Source organism: Puma concolor, chromosome B4 (assembly GCF_028749965.1).
Source record: "Puma concolor isolate L17-30 chromosome B4, mPumCon1.1.hap2, whole genome shotgun sequence".
Lineage (NCBI taxonomy): Eukaryota > Metazoa > Chordata > Mammalia > Carnivora > Felidae > Puma > Puma concolor.
This window is the reverse complement of record NC_141673.1, coordinates 82899127-82917947: the sequence shown is the minus strand read 5'-3', so window position 1 is coordinate 82917947 and position 18821 is coordinate 82899127. Positions and strand designations below refer to the sequence as shown.

At 40.1% G+C, this 18821-nt stretch overlaps 1 protein-coding gene across 6 annotated transcripts in view; it reads right to left on the bottom strand.

Moving 5' to 3' along the window:
• ITPR2 (inositol 1,4,5-trisphosphate receptor type 2) overlaps window positions 1-18821 on the bottom strand; it is a 515364-nt gene that overhangs the window by 421426 nt on the left and 75117 nt on the right. The window contains exon 2 of one of the 6 annotated variants that reach the window (XM_086713795.1): window positions 9075-9166. The exons of the other annotated variants lie outside the window; for them this stretch is intronic. The gene's annotated coding sequence lies outside the window, so the exon portion shown is untranslated. The remainder of the gene's footprint in view (window positions 1-9074; window positions 9167-18821) is intronic. 6 annotated transcript variants of the gene reach the window in all.

The following is an 18821-nucleotide window of genomic DNA, read 5'->3' as shown; positions in this document are numbered from 1 at the left end:
TATGAACAAACAGATGGAGTCCTAGTCATCATTATCATTGCTGATTTATGCCCAAGTGAGACCAACTTTCTATTGATTACTACCATGATAAAAGCATCTACTTCTATAGACAATTTAGGAGACAAGAATGGACAATAAGTTTACAACAGTGTTTTACAAACTGTAATTGTGCAAACCAGGTTTGAAATCAATTTATATGGCTTCAATCAGCTCTTTTTGAATGAAGTGAGATGGAATGGAACAGGAAGGGAACAGAAAGGGAACGGGAAGGGAAGGGAACAGGAAGGCAAGGGAACAGGAAGGGAAGGGAAGGGAAGGGAAGAGGAGGGGAAAGGAAGGGAAGGGAAGGGAAGGGAAGGGAAGGGAAGGGAAGGGAAGGGAAGGGAAGGGAAGGGAAGGACACTGTAAATAGCAAGTATTCTTTTGAGGAACTTGTTTCTGTTGTGTGTGTGTGTGTGTGTGTGTGTGCGTGTGTGTGAGTGTGTGTGTGTGTGTGTGTGTGTGTGTGTGTGTGTGCATGTATGTGCTGGCTTACAATGTAAAATGTATTTCTCACTGACAGATGCAACAAAAAGTATTTAAAGTCAATATTCTAAAGGAGTACATATGTGCACAAGTTAGAGTTAACAACTGAAAATTCAAAAATATATATATTATATATATACAAATGCATTATATTTGTATCTATATGCATTCTATAAATACAAATTACATGTATACATATTATATAAGTTAATACAAATGTATAATATCTATATTATATAGATATATAATGTACTTATAATGGATATATTGTATATATAATAGGGAGAGAGACAGACAGAAAGAAATCCTGTGGTCAAGAGGAGAGGAGACCACCAAAGGAATGTTTTTTTGCTCTATGAATGGCTTCTGAAATCCACAAAAACTATCCTTTTATTAATTGCCATTTCAAATTTTTATATAAGCAATTACAACAGAACAGGCAGATGCCCCTGTCTTCCTCTTTTTTACCTCCACTCTGCTTAACCTCTGCCTTTACTAGAGCACCTATCCTGTATTAGTTACTATGTTTGCATCTAACCACATTCAGCGTCTATTATCTGGTATATGGAAAATGCTCAGAATCTGCAGAAGGAAACTCCTGCCAAGATACCAGAGAAACAACCATTAGAATCTATTCTTTCTGTTCTGAAAGGTTTAACAGTCTTTTTTGTCTCGTATTAACATGCAAATACCTGAGAAGAGAACAGCTAAGATCTTGGCTCTCAGTTTAGGGCTGGAGCCTGATAGCTACCTGAGGTTGAGGTGGATTGATGCTACAGGCGTGAGGAAGGCACCTTTGTCATTACCAATGGCTGGGAAGAATATACAGGAAAGTTTATCAGATTTTCAGATGATGCAGATTGGGAAGCAATAGCTAATTTGACAGATAAAAATCTAGATTTTATCATCTCTACGAGGGCAAACATCAACACAATTAAACTGTAAACAAGCCTAAGTATAAAGTTTTGCATTTATGTTCAAAAACCTTCAACTGCTTGGGGCGCCTGGGTGGCGCAGTCGGTTAAGCGTCTGACTTCAGCCAGGTCACGATCTCGCGGTCTGTGAGTTCGAGCCCCGCGTCGGGCTCTGGGCTGATGGCTCAGAGCCTGGAGCCTGTTTCTGATTCTGTGTCTCCCTCTCTCTCTGACCCTCGCCCGTTCATGCTCTGTCTCTCTCTGTCCCAAAAATAAATAAACGTTAAAAAAAAAATTTTTTTTTTAATAAATAAATAAATAACGTCCAGGCAGAGGCAGATGAGAAATGCTACAGAAGGGATCTTGCATCAGGAAGGATCCCCTTCCAAATACTACCTTCTGTTTAATATGATGGCAATTGTGGCAGGGGTGACTGGCATGAAAGGGTAGGGTTCATGTCCAGTATTTATGGATAAAAATCTCGGACCTCTCACTTTGTTCAGCTATGTTTATCACACCATGGTTTTGTTGGGCTTCTCCCTATTACAGAGACCAGGAAATTCTGGCCCTGGATCCTGTAAGTCATGTACTAAATATCTGTCAGTACTAGGGTAAAATGCTCCAAGTTAAAGCACTATATAAATATTCATTATTATTATTTCCAACTTTACATTCCAGATGTGTAAACACAGTTGTGTTTATATTTTGGAGTTCCAGAAGCATGATGTTTGTTGTGGTAGTCTGTCACTTCAATATTTTAATTTGGTAAGGTACTCCCCGATTAAAAGAAGATGAACAAAGAACCAAACGTAGAAGGAATGATGACCAAGAAATACCTCCTCTCCCAACACACACGTGTGCACGTGCACACACACACACACACACACACACACACACACACTCACACGCACCACTAACAGTTAACATTCAATAACCGAGCACCATGGTAAGAGCTTCCCATGGATTCTTTCATCTTCATAGAAAAACTGGAGACAGGTGGTGCTACCATGCCCACTCTACAGTGGAGCATGAAGTTAGGTGCTGCCCAGGATCACAGAGTTAGCAAATGGCAGAGCTACGATTCAAAGCCAAACACCTAACTTCAGAGTCTGTGTGTGCTTTTATACTCTGGAGATGGAAGGGACACACACCACCCAGCTATTTTGCTTGTCTGGAAGCTGGAATAGCAAAATATTGAAGAATTGGGAGGTGTGAGGAAAAGTGAGACTTCCAGAAAACAGGCTGGACATGAGAAGTCGGAAGCAAGAGATGAGCTATCACATTAGCTGATGCAGGAGGCAAGACAAGGGAACTAGAAGAAACACTTGTGGCGTTTCCTTCTCCCTGCATTTTTTTGTCTTCTCCTTTCATATCTATTTCTCCTTTTTCCTCCATAACTTCAAGTGTGTGTGTTGTTCTCTTCCTCCATGTCTTAGGATCTCTCTCGTTCCATCTTTTTTGTTTGTTTGTTTTATCAAGTTCTTCCCTTTTCCTAATCATTTTCTTCCTTTTTACTCTCTTATTTCACTCTTTCTCCAATATTTCCTTTATTTCTTCTCTGAACTTTCTCATTACTCCTCTTTTCTTCCTTTCTCCCTTGCATGATTATAAAATTGTGCTTAAAATGTACTAGATTTTGTTCAGATAAGATTATATCTTTTGAATTTCAAATAAAAATGTAGATGAATTGAACATTTCTTATCAAAATTGAATTTAAGGGGCACCTGTGTGGCTCAGTCAGTTAAGTGTCCAACTCTGGGCCAGGTCATGATCTCACAGTTTGTGAGTTCAAGCCCCCCATCAGGCTCTGTACTGACAGCTCCGACCCTGGATCCTGCTTCAGATTCTGTGTCTCCCTCACTCTCTGCTTCTCCCCTGCTTATTCTCTGTCTCTCTGTCTCTCTCTCTCTCTCTCTCTCTCTCTCTCTCTCTCTCTCTCTCTCTCTCCCTCTCTCAAAAATAAATAAAATTTTTAAAAATTTGAACTTAAAACTAAGTTGCAAAAGCATAACATACATCTACCAGAGGACTTGGATTCAGAATATAGAAAGTACTCTTACAACTCAATAAAGAACACATACAACCCAATAAAACATGAATAGACACCACAAAGGAAAGACATATGGAAGGCCAACAAGCACATGAAAAGATGCTCAACATCTCTGGTCGTTAGGAAAATGCAAATTAACACCTCAGTTACAGGGGTGCCTGGGTGGCTCAGTCAGTTAAGCGTCCCACTCTTGGTTTTGGCTAAGGTCATGATCTCAAGTTTCGTGAGATCAAGCCCCACATTGGGACTGCACGGAGCCTGCTTAGGATTCTCTCTCTCTCCCTCTCTCTCTCTGCCCCTCCCCCACTCGTGCACTTTCCTGTGCTCTTTCAAAATAAATAAATAAACTTAAAAAAAATAAACAAAACCCCAATGCATATTACTACATTCCTGCTCAGAAGGCTACAATTAAAAAGAACAACAACACCACATGTGGGGGAGGATGTGGGGCAGCTGGACCCCCAATATCTAATGCACATATACATTCTTACCCTCATTTGTGGGATGAATGTAAAATAGTTCAAATACTTTGAAAAACATACTGGTAATTTCTTGAAAAGTTAAACATATACTTAAAATACCCCATTCCCAGGTATCTACTCAAGGGAATTAAAACATATGTCCTCACAAAGCCTTGTATGCAATGCTCATCTCAGCATTATTCATAACAGCCCAAAAAGTGGGGGGCAGGGGGACAACCCAACTGTAAATGTAAATGTGATGGTATAACTCAACAATGGAATACTACTCAGCAAAAACAAAAAAACAAAAAAACAAAAAACTGATACATGCAACAGCACAGAGATGTCTCAAAAGCATCCTACTAAGTGAAAGAAGCTAGACACAAATTTCCATTTATCAGAAATTCTAGAAAAGGCAAAACTATAGCATCCAAAAGAAGATCAGGGGTCGCCTGCAAATGGGGTGGGGACAAAGAATGACTACAAAGAGAGGACACTTTTTGTGGTAATGGAAGACTGATTGTAGTGTTGGTTGCATGACTGTAGGCATGTACCAAAACTCACTGAACTGAGCACTTAAAATGGGTGGATTTTATTGTATGTAAATTATTGTACAATAAAACTAAAAAAAAAGTAAATAAATTACTGTATTTGTATATGGCTTTCAATCGCATACCTTTCCATGGATCGGTGGTTTCCCAAAAATATTCTTAAGATAAATGTTAAAGCAGGGGCGCCTGGGTGGCTCAGTCGGTTAAGCGTCCGACTTCAGCTCAGGTCATGATCTCACGGTCCCTGGGTTCAAGCCCCACGTCGATCTCTGTGCTGACAGCTCAGAGCCTGGAGCCTGCTTCAGATTCTGTGTCTCCCTCTCTCTCTGCCCCTCCCCTGCTCATACTCTGTCTCTCTCTGTCTCAAAAATAAATAAAAACATTAAAAAAAATTTAAGATAAATGTTAAAGGAATAGTAAGAACTCCTTTTTGTTGTTTGCATTCTGGTTTTCTGGGTACAGCAGCAAGAAGACAGGGGTGACTTGTTTGCTACCATAACAGGATTTAGCTGGCTTCCCCGCACATGGCCGCTCTCAAAAATATTTGATGATTGACTGATAAGGCACACCCAGTCTTGCAGCAGATAGATCTGGTTAAGCCTAGTGAGACAAATTTTCCTAAACAAAGCACAAAGTAAAATTGAGCCTTGTTTCCAAAATTTAACTTTAACCTGGGGAAACGAATAGGCTAGAATACCTTCTCATATGTGAAAGTGAGGAATTCAGCTCAGACCACTGAGTCACGTCAAAAAAGACTTGGGAAGGCTGACACCGAACAAAGATGAGACTATCGAAGCATCCAGACTAAAGACTGAATTGAACTAAAGCACATCAAATATGTTAAAATCCAAGAGTTCACAGGTATAAAAAAGTACTGTGTGGTCAACTTTGAATGCTAGGGTACCAGCTTGTTACTTTAAAAACAAGGAAAAGAAAACCAGCACACTAGAAAAGGAAGACAAAGTAAGAGGAAGTTGACCCAGCACCAACACAGCCCATGCACAAAAGCATGCCTGTGCTACCCTACAAGGTGGAAGACAGAAGCCGCACAGCACGGTGTAATGTGATCCCAGTCCAGCAAAAACAAACAGATCCACAACGTGCTTTTCCATGCTTGATAAAAACCCTGGGAAGGTAAATGGGTAACAGTGGCTCTCCTTGCAGAACGGCAATGGGCATTGCAGAAGGGAAATGATCTTCACCTTGTACTTTCCTGTTACTTTTGTAAAACATCTCAAACCAGTAAGTTTTTAAAGAAAAAAATGTTCATTTTTCCAAGAAAAGGATCAAATTTATCATGGACTATTTAATTGTGTGCTTCATTTAGTGGACACATGTTCTCTTCCATTCTTTTCCACGAACTCTGATGCAGTAGCACCCAACCACTCACCCACTAAGAAAATACGAGACAGGAAACGCACCCAGGCTGAGGAGGGGCAGGTTCCTGGTGAGGGAGGGAACAGGAGGCGTGCACGTCCCAACCGCATGCCAGCTGTCCCTGAGGCCAAGGCAAGGCCCTCTCAGCCTGGGAGGGTCCAGCTGAACTGCATTTTATTTCTTTGAATCTCTAGTCACGCAGTTTAACAAGAGTGGTGAAGGACACAGTTAGGAAACTTCTCAAATGGTCACAGAACTGAAAAGAATGAGGACTCCACAATCATTACAATGACTTTTCTAACTGCTAATAATTCTTATGTCTTTTGCCAGATAGGTTAGACTTTCTGTATTAATCAGTTTTATATCTATGCATATATGGTCATTTGTATGGCTACTTCTTTTGACAGGGACAGCTCAGAGCAGAAGATCTTGAAGAGTCAGGGTAAACGGGGGGCGCCTGGGTGGCGCAGTCGGTTAAGCATCCGACTTCAGCCAGGTCACGATCTCGCGGTCCGTGAGTTCGAGCCCCACGTCAGGCTCTGGGCTGATGGCTCAGAGCCTGGAGCCTGTTTCCGATTCTGTGTCTCCCTCTCTCTCTGCCCCTCCCCCGTTCATGCTCTGTCTCTCTCTGTCCCAAAAATAAATAAATGTTGAAAAAAAAAAATTAAAAAAAAAAAAAGAGGGTAAACGGAAGTACTGACACATCTTTAAGGCATTACAAAACAGAGAAGAGTCTTAATCTACGCACCATGGACCCACAGTTTCCTGGAGGACCACAAATCCCCCAAAAGTGTAAGAAAAAATATAAGAAAAAGTGTGTGTGTTCACAGGGGCATTTTCTATCAGAGGGCCTATAGCTTTTATCACATTGTGAGAAGGGGAGATGTAGACCCCTCAAAAACCTGTAGCAACCACTACAGTAAGGAAATGTACCAGTGTAAATCATGTTAAGCTCCCCTGCTGGTAACTGTATAAACATAGTGAGTTGTAGGCAGGCACAAGCTAAACTCTGCCTTGTTAATCAACAGAAGAAAGAGAAGATTGTTACAAGATGCTGGAGAGGGAACAGAAAAAGGGAGTCAGTCCCAAGTGTGTGCTCAGGTAGAGAAGAATTCCTAGAGCAGGTCCGCAAGAAGCCACAGGAGCTCCCAGCACCAATGTAAGCAAGCGTGCCAGAATGATGTGGAAAGACAGAAAGAACAAAATCGCAACTCCACTTCTACCCAAGGGATATAACTGCTTTTGCCCACCAAAAGACACCTAAAGGATGTTCACAGCAGTATTATTCATCATAGCCCCCAAACTGGAAACTACTCAAATGATCATCAATTAGAGAATGGATAAATTGTGATACGTTCATACAACGGAATCCTAAAACAGTAATGAAAAAGAACAAACTGCTCCTCACACAACAACATAAATCACAAGGGCAGAGTGCTGAACAGTCGCCTTGATTGCAAACTTGAGAGCCAGCCTTGTATGCATCCCCTCTCTTGTACCTCAAGTTCCACATAATAAAATCCCTGTAAGGCCTACCTTTAAAATATATCTAGAATCTGATTTCTCACCGACTCCTCAGCCTAACTCAGACTGCCATAATTTCTCCCCTGGCTATGGCAAAATCCTCCTACCCCGTCTCCGTGTTTCCATGCCTGACCCTCTGCCTGTTAACTAACTCTCCACACAGCAGCGGGAGTGAGTCTATTTAAACACAAGTCAGGTCCGGTCCGTTTCTGCTCAAACCCAGACACAGGCCCCTGGCCTCTGCCACCCCTGACAACCTTCCTGACTTCATTTGCTACCCTCGGGGCCACTCACTAGCTCACCCCAGCCCCCCCACCTGCGTGCTATTACGGACACTTATGCAGGACCTCTGACCTGGATGCTCCCTCTGCCTCTGCCTTTTCCCCATGATGTCTGCAGAGTTGACTCTCTCTCCTACTCAGGCCTCTGCTGGAACATCAGCAAGGACCTCCCTGCCACTGCGAAAACAGCAACCCCTTCCAGCCACACTCCGTTATGTTGCTTTACTTTCCTACATTGCACAGCACCGTGCGATGGGTGCCTGGCACTTAGCACTCAAAGGATGTTTCCTACATGAGTGAACACACACATGAATAACTGAGTAAAAGAAATGCATGATGTTAGTTACATTCATTCCTGGATGTTGAATAAAATCCCACAAACTTTGGTACAATCTACATTTTTTTTGTCCTAAATATGAATTATTTTGACCGAAGAGGAGGTATAGGACACAGTCACAGGAGCCCGCAATTTACTGGGTCCTATTCATGAGATGCCTAAAAAGTATGAGAAAAGCAATAAAGCAAAAGGAAATATGTTCTTTCTTGAGTATCTTACCATCTCCTTGGCTTTATTAAGAAAGTGGTTACTACGATCTTTCAAAAGGAAAATGTGAGTATGGAGAAAAATCATTTTCAGGCAAAATGTTATTCACTTATAAATTATCAGAATAAGTTGTCTGTGAAAATCAGGCAAACGATGGTAGGTGCAACTTTTTTCAGCTAGACTGTTTCGCAAGCAGGGAGAGATGTTTCCCAGGTAGCAGCATTATAAACGTTCTCAAGGGTCATAGAGGCCTATCCTGCCTGCAGATTAGCAACGGCTTTGCCAGAACAGGCGGGCTTTGATCTTATCCAGGAATGACGAACAACAGACCTCCCGCGCTCGCTGCCTGCTAGATGAAAACATGAGAGCATAAAGGAGCCTTGGTGCTTCTTTCCTTTTATCCCTGAACAAACACAGACACAAAGCAGATGTGACTTCACTAAATTTGAGCTGGTTCCACTGATGCACAGTTTTGATTGCACTTCTAAGGATCACACATCGTGATGTTCCCACACTGTGTGACTGAATCCAGGCAGAAGGTGAAAGCAATCCTCGGCACCACAGACATAAAAGTGTATTTGAGGCAGAAATTCTGGATAGTCTAATGATCCGGAAAATGGTACAGGATTATTTTTCGAGAGCCCAAAACTGCAAAGTTGAACTATCGGCTCGTTAGAACAATTGCTCTGTTTCCGATTCTGTGTCTCCCTCTCTCTCTGCCCCTCCCCCGTTCATGCTCTGTCTCTCTCTGTCCCAAAAATAAATAAAAACGTTGAAAAAAAAATTTAAAAAAAATAAAAATAAAAATAAAAAAAAAGAACAATTGCTACCAAGACAGCTGACTCACACTGCTTGAAGAATCACCCGTGAGGGACTTGCCAGGGCTCGAGAAAGAAGAAATGCAGTCACAAAATCTTCACTTAGAGAAGGTAGAGAAGTCTACAGGAAAAACACAAGTGAACCAAGCAAAAATTAAGAAATATTTGCTTTAAGAAGGGGGGGAAATAACAATAATATGGCCATCGTAATGTTGTTTTGTGGAACACAATTAGAAAAAAGCATTTAGATGCTTCTACCTGAACTATACAAAAACAATCACACCCGACTGTTTTTTTCACTCATAATTCACAATTTAGTTCCATTACTGAGACTACCACAGTAGATATTCAATAAATGCTAACTTAATTGAAATTTAATTCTAAAACATAAACCTCATTCTTCCAAGAAGGCTTCATGACTAAATCACGTCACAAAAAAAAATTCCTCCTCAGACCCCTAGAATACTTACTACCCAATAATGATTACAGCTGGTTTTTGCTGTTCTTTATTTTGTACATAGATGCTTATCTCCCCAACTTATTTCCCAATTCCCTCAAAATCAGAGACTGGGCATTACATTTCTTCTGAAAAACCTAATAATACCTAACCATGGGGAAACACAGAGTGGGATTAAATATGAAACATCACACCCCATTCACCCTAAGTGAGCACAAACCGCTCAAAATAGAATCTCTCTCTCTCTCTCTCTCTCTCTCTCTCTCTCTCTCTCTCTCTCCCCTCTCTCCTCTCTGTCACACACACACACACACACACACACACACACACACACACACACACTTGCATGGCTCTTCATGAGCTGCTTCTTTGAAGACCCAATAAAATATGCATGCAAATGGAGGGAACCTGGAGAATGAGCTCATTCTACTTAGCCCCATACCCCACATTGGCTGAGCTTAGAGAAGACAGGGCTAGTGTTTCTGTGCTATTTAGGAAGCACTGGACGTGAGTTTGAATAGGAAATGGGAAGAAATAACCTGACAATTTGCCACTCAAAAACATGTAACCTTTCCTTCACTGCTACTTGGTCCTATTTAGCGTGGCATGCCTCCTTGGAGAGCTGGCTGGGCTAGTGACACATCCTTTTCAAAGCAGTCTATAGGAGATTTCCTCCAGACTCACACTACCTTGGTTTGCTGAGAACGTCACAAACTTAATCTGGCAATGCTGTTACATTCTTTATTACTGGAGTAAACATGGGCCATTTATGAATTTACACTCACCAATAAGATCTACATTGAGAAAAGTAGAGCACTGTCAAGGCAATTCAGCCAAGTTGAGTATTTCAAAACAGTGCATTGTTCACTGAGATATCACCTCACACCTGTTAGAATGGCTACTTCAAAAAGACAAGAAATAAGAGTTGGCAAGGACATGGAGTAAAGGGCACCCTTGTGCACTGCTGGTAGGAATGTATATTGGTGCAGCCACTATGTAAAACAGCATGGAGTTTCCTCAAAAAAGTAAAGACAGAGCTATTGTATAATCCAGCATTTCCACTTCTGAGTATTTATCCAAAGAACCAAAAACACTAACTCAAAAAGATATACGTACCCCCATGTTCATTGCAACATTATTTACAAGAGCCAAAGTATGGAAACAACTTAAGTGTCCATCAACAGATGAATGGATAAATAAAATGTGGTACGTACACACACACACACACACACACACACACACACACACTGGAATATTAGTTAGCCATAAAAAAGAATGAAATCTTGCTTTTTGTAACAACATGGATGGATTTTGAGGGCATTATGAGAAGGGAACTAAATCAGACAGAAAAAAGACAAATACCATATTATCTCTTATATATGTGGAATCTAAAACAAAATTATGGGGCGCCTGGGTGGTACAGTCAGTTAAGCGTCCGACTTCAGCCAGGTCACGATCTCGCGGTCTGTGAGTTCGAGCCCCGCGTCAGGCTCTGGGCTGATGGTTCGGAGCCTGGAGCCTGTTTCCGATTCTGTGTCTCCCTCTCTCTCTGCCCCTCCCCCGTTCATGCTCTGTCTCTCTCTGTCCCAAAAATAAATAAAAAAACGTTGAAAAAAAAAATTAAAAAAAAATAAAATAAAAAAAATTATAAAAAATAAAACAAAATTAAAAAAAACAAGCTCATAGATACAAAGAACAGATTGGTAGTTGTCAGAGGCAGGGGGTTGGGGCTGGGCAAAACAAGTGAAGGAGTCAAAAGGTACCAGCTTCCAATTTTAAAATAAATAAGTCATTGGGATATAATCTACAGCATGGTGACACAATACTGTATTGTATACTTGCGGGTTGCGAAGAGAGTAGACCTTAAAAGCTCTCATCACAACAAAAAAATATGGTGACTTATGTTAACTAGACTTATTGGGGTGATCATTTCGCAATATATACAAATTCCAAATCATTATGTTGCACATCTTAAACCAATATAATGTTGTATGCCAATTATATCTCAATAAACAAACAGTGCATTGTTGTATGTACCTGCCTTTTTCTTCAAAAATTTCAAGTGTTTTCTTCTCAGGGTGTGTGTGTGTGTGTGTGTGTGTGTGTGTGTGTGTGTGTGTGAGAGAGTGTGTGTGTGTGTGTGTGTGACCAACTGACAGACAGACAGAGACAGAGACAGAATTACTTTTAGTTTCTTAGTTAACTTATGTCTAATTATCTTTGTGGCTACATTGGAAAACTATAAAAGTGAGAAAAACATGTTTCCAGGCTCCCTTTCAAATTCACAAAATTACTTTTTCTTGCTCAATAGCCAAATAATTCAAAACTGAGCAGTTGCCCAGGTCAGGACCAAACTGTCCAAAGAGGTAACCAATCTTCCAAAGTTTCTCTACTAAATTTTCAGTTAGTAAATTTCAGTTAGTAAATTTAAAATTCCAAAGAAAAATTATTCATGAAATTTGCATTTAGTTAGTTAGTTAGTTCTTGGTTCTACAATTTACCCCACTCCCAGCTCAGAGCTCTAAAAACACCTACAATCACTTGAAATCTTTGTCTTCACATAATTGGTAATATTGCTACCCTTCCAATTCTTGGTTCCTTACTGATGCCATTACCCATTTTTTAGAGTAGTCACCTCCAACTAGTTGTGTATACATGAAACCATATAAAACTACCACTTTGGTAGATTTAAGAAGTTCAAATTTGGTAAATCCTTACTTGAAATGTCTAGTCTTCTAGATGTTTGAAAGTGAACAACATGTTAGAAGTAGAGAATTAAAATAACAACCCCCTTTAACTATTCTGTTAATTTACAGGAATGGTTGTATTTGGGGAATGGACGTGTTGAACCTGATGTGCTAGAGAGTGTGGTGACTGTTCAACTGGGGGGGTGGGGGGGAGTGAGGAGAGAAGGGTTCTGTGCCCATGAGTCTTTAGACAAATTTAGATTGTCTAATCATTGTTCTGTAGGTGCATTTTAGTTAATAATACTGTGTGTTAAAGGAGAAACAAGTCCTAATGCCCAAAGTATATTAAAAGTAGAGGTAGTAAAATAATCCCTTTATAAAAGCCCTTTTGTTAGTTTCTAGGAAGGGCTGTTCTGGGAGTGTCTGTTAAACCACTTCTTGGAGCGAGATGTAGTCCTGTACTTACTTAGTCACTGAAATGGTGGAGGGAGCAGAGGTGGGGTGAGGGAAGGGCTTTCTTTCTGTTAGTATCTCCACATCTAGAAGACAGTTTTATGTAATAACTAGAGGTCTGTATGTGCACTTTTATGAAGTACCTGTGTTTGCTGTGGACAAGGTTCATTATTTTGTAAATTTTTTTTAATGTTTATTTATTTTTGAGAGAGACAGACAGAACTTGAGCAGGGGAGGGGCAGAGAATCCAAAGCAGGCTCCAGGCTCTGAGCTGTCAGCACAGAGCCCGATGTGGGGCTCAAACTCACAAGCCAGGAGACTCAAACCCACATATGGCGAGATCTTGACCTGAGCCAACGTCAGACGCTCAACAGATGAGCCACCCAGGCGCCCAAAGGTCCATTATTTTGTAACACCTAAGCTTTCTGGATGTCCTAAAGTGACAATGTATCATACAATGCATAGCTAGTGAATTAACCAATTTATAAGTTTCTTTTTGTTTTAATTGATAGGAAGGAAGCATCTTGGGCATGGAAGTGTTAAGCTGTCTCTGAGAAACGTATGTCAGGACTTTCGCATTAGGCTGCTAGCAGAGGGGCAGGAGGAAGTACGGTGGGAGAGATGCATGCAGGTGTGTTCATATCTACATTCTAATAATAATAACCGCTAATGTATGTATGTGCATCTCTTTGTCAGTGCCATAGGAATACATGAAGTGATTCAGTGGAAACATACCTCCTTGCTTATATTTTATAGTTTGGATAATGAATTCTATTAGAAGCATTGTACTTTGTGTATTCAGTTATTTTATGTCTCATTTTTAGTTGAACAGTAGGGAATGCAGTATTATTTTAAAATATTTATTTATTTTGGGGAGACAGACAGAGTGGAAGCAGGGGAGGGGCAGAGAGACAGGGAGACACAGAATCCGAAGCAGGCTCCAGGCTCTGAGCTGTCAGCACAGAGCCCAATGTGGGGCTTGAGCTCACGAACTGCGAGATCATGACCTGGGCCGAAGTAGGACACCTCACCAACGGAGCCACCCAGGCACCCCAGGAATGCAGTATTTTAACTGTAACTCTGCCAAAATCTTTATCTAGAGGCCTGTTGTCTTCAATGAAATTTTTGTCACCAAGAAAGGCAGGATTACATTTTTTTTCTTTCAGACTGAGTTGGCGTAGTGTATTCTTGGTTATCAAAATACTCATAGTTTTGGGACTTTGAAATGGTAAATATTCATGGTGTGTAAAAAAGCATGATACATAAACATATGAGCTTAATTACATTAAAATGCTTAGATGTGTAGATACACACATGGGACCTAGAAATCAAACTGTAAACTGCTTGTGATTACGGATGACTTTGTTCTTTACTTCTTGTGTTTTTCAGTTTCCTTTTGTGCACATGTTAACTTTTTAAAAACTAAAAATTTTTAAGTCTAAAAAAAAGAAGTTCAAATTTGGTAATTTAATACAGCTCAAACCTAATATATGCTTTAAAACATCTTCAACTCCTCTGTTCTTCATGCTATTCATTCAAATAGTATGCAGTTTTGACTAATCAAATTCCATAAGGTTTTTTGGATATGTCTCTCGTTTCACTTTCATAGCGACCATTGTCCATTTGCTAAATTGCGCTGAAATGCACAGCTCACCACCACTCGGGAGGACAACCTACCAACCATGTTTGTGCCGGACTCTCCATCATTCACATCTCCTCTTCCAGTTCAGTCTCAAGACCACTGGGTGAATTTCTTCCAACGCTGCTTTTAACATACTCTCCTGTTCAAGAATTCTGCATCAAATGGAAATGTATTTACCTCTGCTTGAGTGTCTTCCATCAAGTCGCCTGTCTCGTGTCATTACTTCACCAACCTTCCTTATTATCCTCCAGAAGATTGCCTATTCCAGGCCAGAAAACACCTGCCACAAACCCATAGCTTCTTTTGCCTTCATAAGAGACTTATGTGTGTTAGTCTATCATCTGAATGATTCAGCGTATCAGCTTTCCACCAGTTCAAGTCGCTGAAGAAAATACCTTCTCTGGGAAGCCTCCCCTAATTAAAACACTCAATTAATGCTATAATATTACAAAGAGATCATCATTTCTCATTGTTTTCACATTTGTTCCTACCTCAATTTTAGATGTATTATCTCCAAACCATCTTCTCACTAAAACTTCAGTAGCATGATTTCCAAACTGCCTGCAAAACATATCCACTGGGGTGTCCCATTTTGCACAGGAGAGAAGACCTTCCTTTTAATTTTAGTGGTAATAATGATGGCCATTCCTTGATATTTGGGTAAGTTATTTTTTAAATTGCAAAAGAATGCTTGAGATTCTAAAATATCATTTTCCTCGGGAAATCCATGTGTGATGAGTCACTGCATAGGCCAGGAAAATCGTTAAGTAGCTCAAAATACAAATTTTAGACGCTATTAGCACAAAGATAATTATTTAAACCACAGGAACAGATGAAATTCAAAAAATGGAAGTAAAGGAATGTGAAGGGAAGGGGCAAAACCTGGGGAAATTCATTCTTTTAAGTACATGTTGAGGTACAAAAAGAAGTGAAATTCATTGCTGGGATCTGACTGTAAGGTATCACACAGCACTCACATAACCCCAGCCCTTCTCCAACAGTATTAGCTTGATTCCCTATAAGGTTTTTATGGGTAATTATGTCTACTCCTCAGTTTAAAGATAGGAAACTTGAGGAAGAAACTGAACTCATGACTAGCTGGCATTGACTTATAAATGTCCAGGTCAGGAAATTAAAAATGGACTGTGATCCAAAGCAGCGATCATTCAGGCATAGTATGCATAAAGATTTCTGAAGGAAAAGTTACTGTTTATTTCATTATTTAAGATGTCAAGCATTGGTGGAAAAATCTGAATTAGAGCCATATTTTAGTCATAACAGATTTTCTAAGTGTAGTAATCACACAGTTACAATCCCTGTTTTTTTTCCTCCTGGAGAAACAATGAGATACTGATTACGTCCCACTACATTCACAGCCTGCTCTTCATTCTATGAGAGAAAATAAAGGCCCTTGCTTTTAAATATTGTACCAGGATTTTAAGGATTCTAAGAATCACAACCAAGTATTATGTTCATTTTTGGAAACCAAGCCTACAGATCTCAGGGAATGCCAAAGTTAATTTGTCCATCAGCTTCATATGTTATCAATTCCCATATATGTCATCAAAGAAGGAATAAACACCAAAAATCTCATTTTCTTTATTATGACATCTGTCCTCTATGACTCCCTAAATCACTAATCATTTTAAGTACTATGACTCAGAAACACAGTTATAGGAATCACTTGAAGATGAAGATGTACATAATTTATTTTTTTAATGTTTACTTTAGAGAGAGAGAGAAAGAGAGACAGAGTGTGAGCCGAGAAGGGGCACAGAGAGAGGGAGACACAGTATCTGAAGCAGGCTCCAAACTCTGAGCTGTCAGCACAGAGCCCGATGCAGGGCTCAAACTCACCAGCCACGAGATCATGACCTGAGCTAACGTCAGATGCTCAACCAACTGAGCCACCCAAGCACCCCAAGATGTACATAATTTATTAATCGTGTATCTTCTCCCCCACCCTGCACTGCTAGAATAACCTTCACAATTGCTAATTAATACCTGCTGGATGTCCAACAGGGGTAAAATATGGAGCCAGACAACATGAACCATTAGAAAACAAGAAATGATCCTGCTCCTCCTAGAGAGCCTGGTGAAGAATAAGATAACCTATTTCTAACTCCTATTATGAACTTGAGAGTGACCTTACATAATAGTAGCACGTTTCATTCCAAATCAAAAGAACTTAATCTCAGTTTGGAAAATATTTACCATAATGTTGAGCTTTAGGTTGCACAGTTAGATTTCCAAGCTCAATACCCAATAAATGCTTGATTTTCATTTTGCAGTCTGGGTAGACAGTCATCATGGCTATAGACTCCAACATCCCTGCCCTTCCATAAAGTAATATATCTTTAAATATATTTATAGTTAGCTCTGACACTAGACATCTCTCTAAGGGTATGTCACATTCACCACTCCCCTTGTCATCTCCTCATAGACAGTAAATTATGGAACCCTTCTCTTTAGGTAACATCTAGGGTAAACTAGAGATTTACACCTCATCTGAAGAGAACCATCTCTAGGCTGTACAGTGCCAACTAGGTGGCCTTCATTTAAGAGATCTGCCTCACAGAGGTCCACTATACTTGATGGTGACTGATTAATAAATAGGGTGACCATGTGTTTTATTTTATTTCCAAACCAGGACACCTTTAAAGTTAAAAGAACCCCTGTAATTACACTGGGACAATAGGTGAAAACCAGGATTGCCTCCGAAAAAATGGGACGTGTGGTTATAAACAATGAGCCCAAACAGATCCTCTCTCTGCACATGAGAGAAGAAAGCCAGCAAAAACACACAGAGTGAACGCAGTAAGCAAAAATCCTGAGGCAAAAGGAAAGTTGGTAGGTAGTCATGAATGAACAGAAGAGGTAAGACAGAAATGGAAAAACAACTTGTCAATGACATCAAGAAAAGTAGTTAATATTTCAGACACTGCGCTAACAACTTTAGATACCTTGTTGCCTTTAATCTCCAAAGCAATTCTGTGAGACCGCTATAATCACTCCCCACTTTACAAATAAGTTAAGTTTGGATATCTGCTCAAGATCATGCAGCTAGTTAATATCTTCCAGGCAACGAAAATAGCTGAGTCATCTTAATGGCTAAACACCAGAGCAGAAGGTTCCAGAAATGGTATGCACATTCCAGAAGATCACCCAAAGAGAGTAGTAGAGTGTGGAAGAAAATGCTAGAAATAAAATTTACATTTTTTTATCTTCTATTTTAAATTTTATTTTTGTGTAGGTTCAATAGTGTATACAAACCTGTATTAGAGTAATAAACACATAATCTATAAGTCAACACAGATCCATTACACTCACTTTTTTCTGATGCGACATACGATCAAACTGTTGAGAGACCACTGCCCTAGAATTCAGAGCAACAGACACCCACTTCTGAGGGGACATTTCCCACAGTCACTGGCATCATGAGGACTAATTCCAAGCTACTATAGCCAAGGTTGCAGCCATGAGGCACAGGTGGTGGTGACCCAGACTGATTCACGTTGTCCCTCGCTTCTCTATTACACGCTCTAACAACAAACTCCCATCAGCTCAAATAAGCTGAGTGTGAAATACCAAAAGCATCATCTTATACTAGAAGCTCTAAAGGTCCTAAACCAACACTACAAAATAAGATGATTTTAAAGCCAGACATGAAATTATTTTTACCACATGCATAATCCCACTGAATTACAGAGCTATGTGTCTATAGTCTTGACATAGACAGGGAGGCCATGAGACTGAGTGGGCTCCAGTGTCTTGGTAGCCTACAGAAGCAAACCAAAACCCAAGTCAGAGTCAATGCCTGGGAATCCAAGAAAGTGAAACCAATCACAAACAGCCAACCAGGCTTTCCCAAATTGCACAACACTGTAAAATATTAAACAATCAAATCATTGCTTTGCTTCTGCACCTTCTCTATAAAAACCTCACCCCTAGCTTCTGTCGTTGGAACACTCCTGGTTTACTACTGCCCAATTCCAATTGATATTTACCCATATAAACTTCAAATTTTTAATGTGCCTCAGTTTACCTTTTAACAGTCTGGAGGCATAAGCAGGATTAATAATTAACTACGATGGGTGAACAGTCTCCTTTTTAAAAATAGTTTAAAAGATTTCAATTTAGACATCTAAAAACTCATTTTAATTTCAACAGCACTCTTTTTTTAGTAATAAAGTGCTTTTTGCCTACAATGGCTAAGCTACTTTCTCCTATTACAGCCTCATTTGAGATAGTGACTAGTTATTATATGCATAATAACTTTTCAAATACATGAAAATGTTTCTTTAATTCAACTGTTCTTCTTTCTCTATCTGATCCAAATTCATCTCTGATTTTATGAGACCCTCAGGAAGTACACTATGTTGTGATAATGCTTTAGGCAGAGTCCTTTAAAAAAATACTTCTTTGAGGGGCGCCTGGGTGGCTCAGTCGGTTAAGCATCCGACTTCAGCTCAGGTTATGATCTCACAATTCACAGGTTCCAGCCCCATGTTGGGCTCTGTGCTGACAGCTCAGAGCC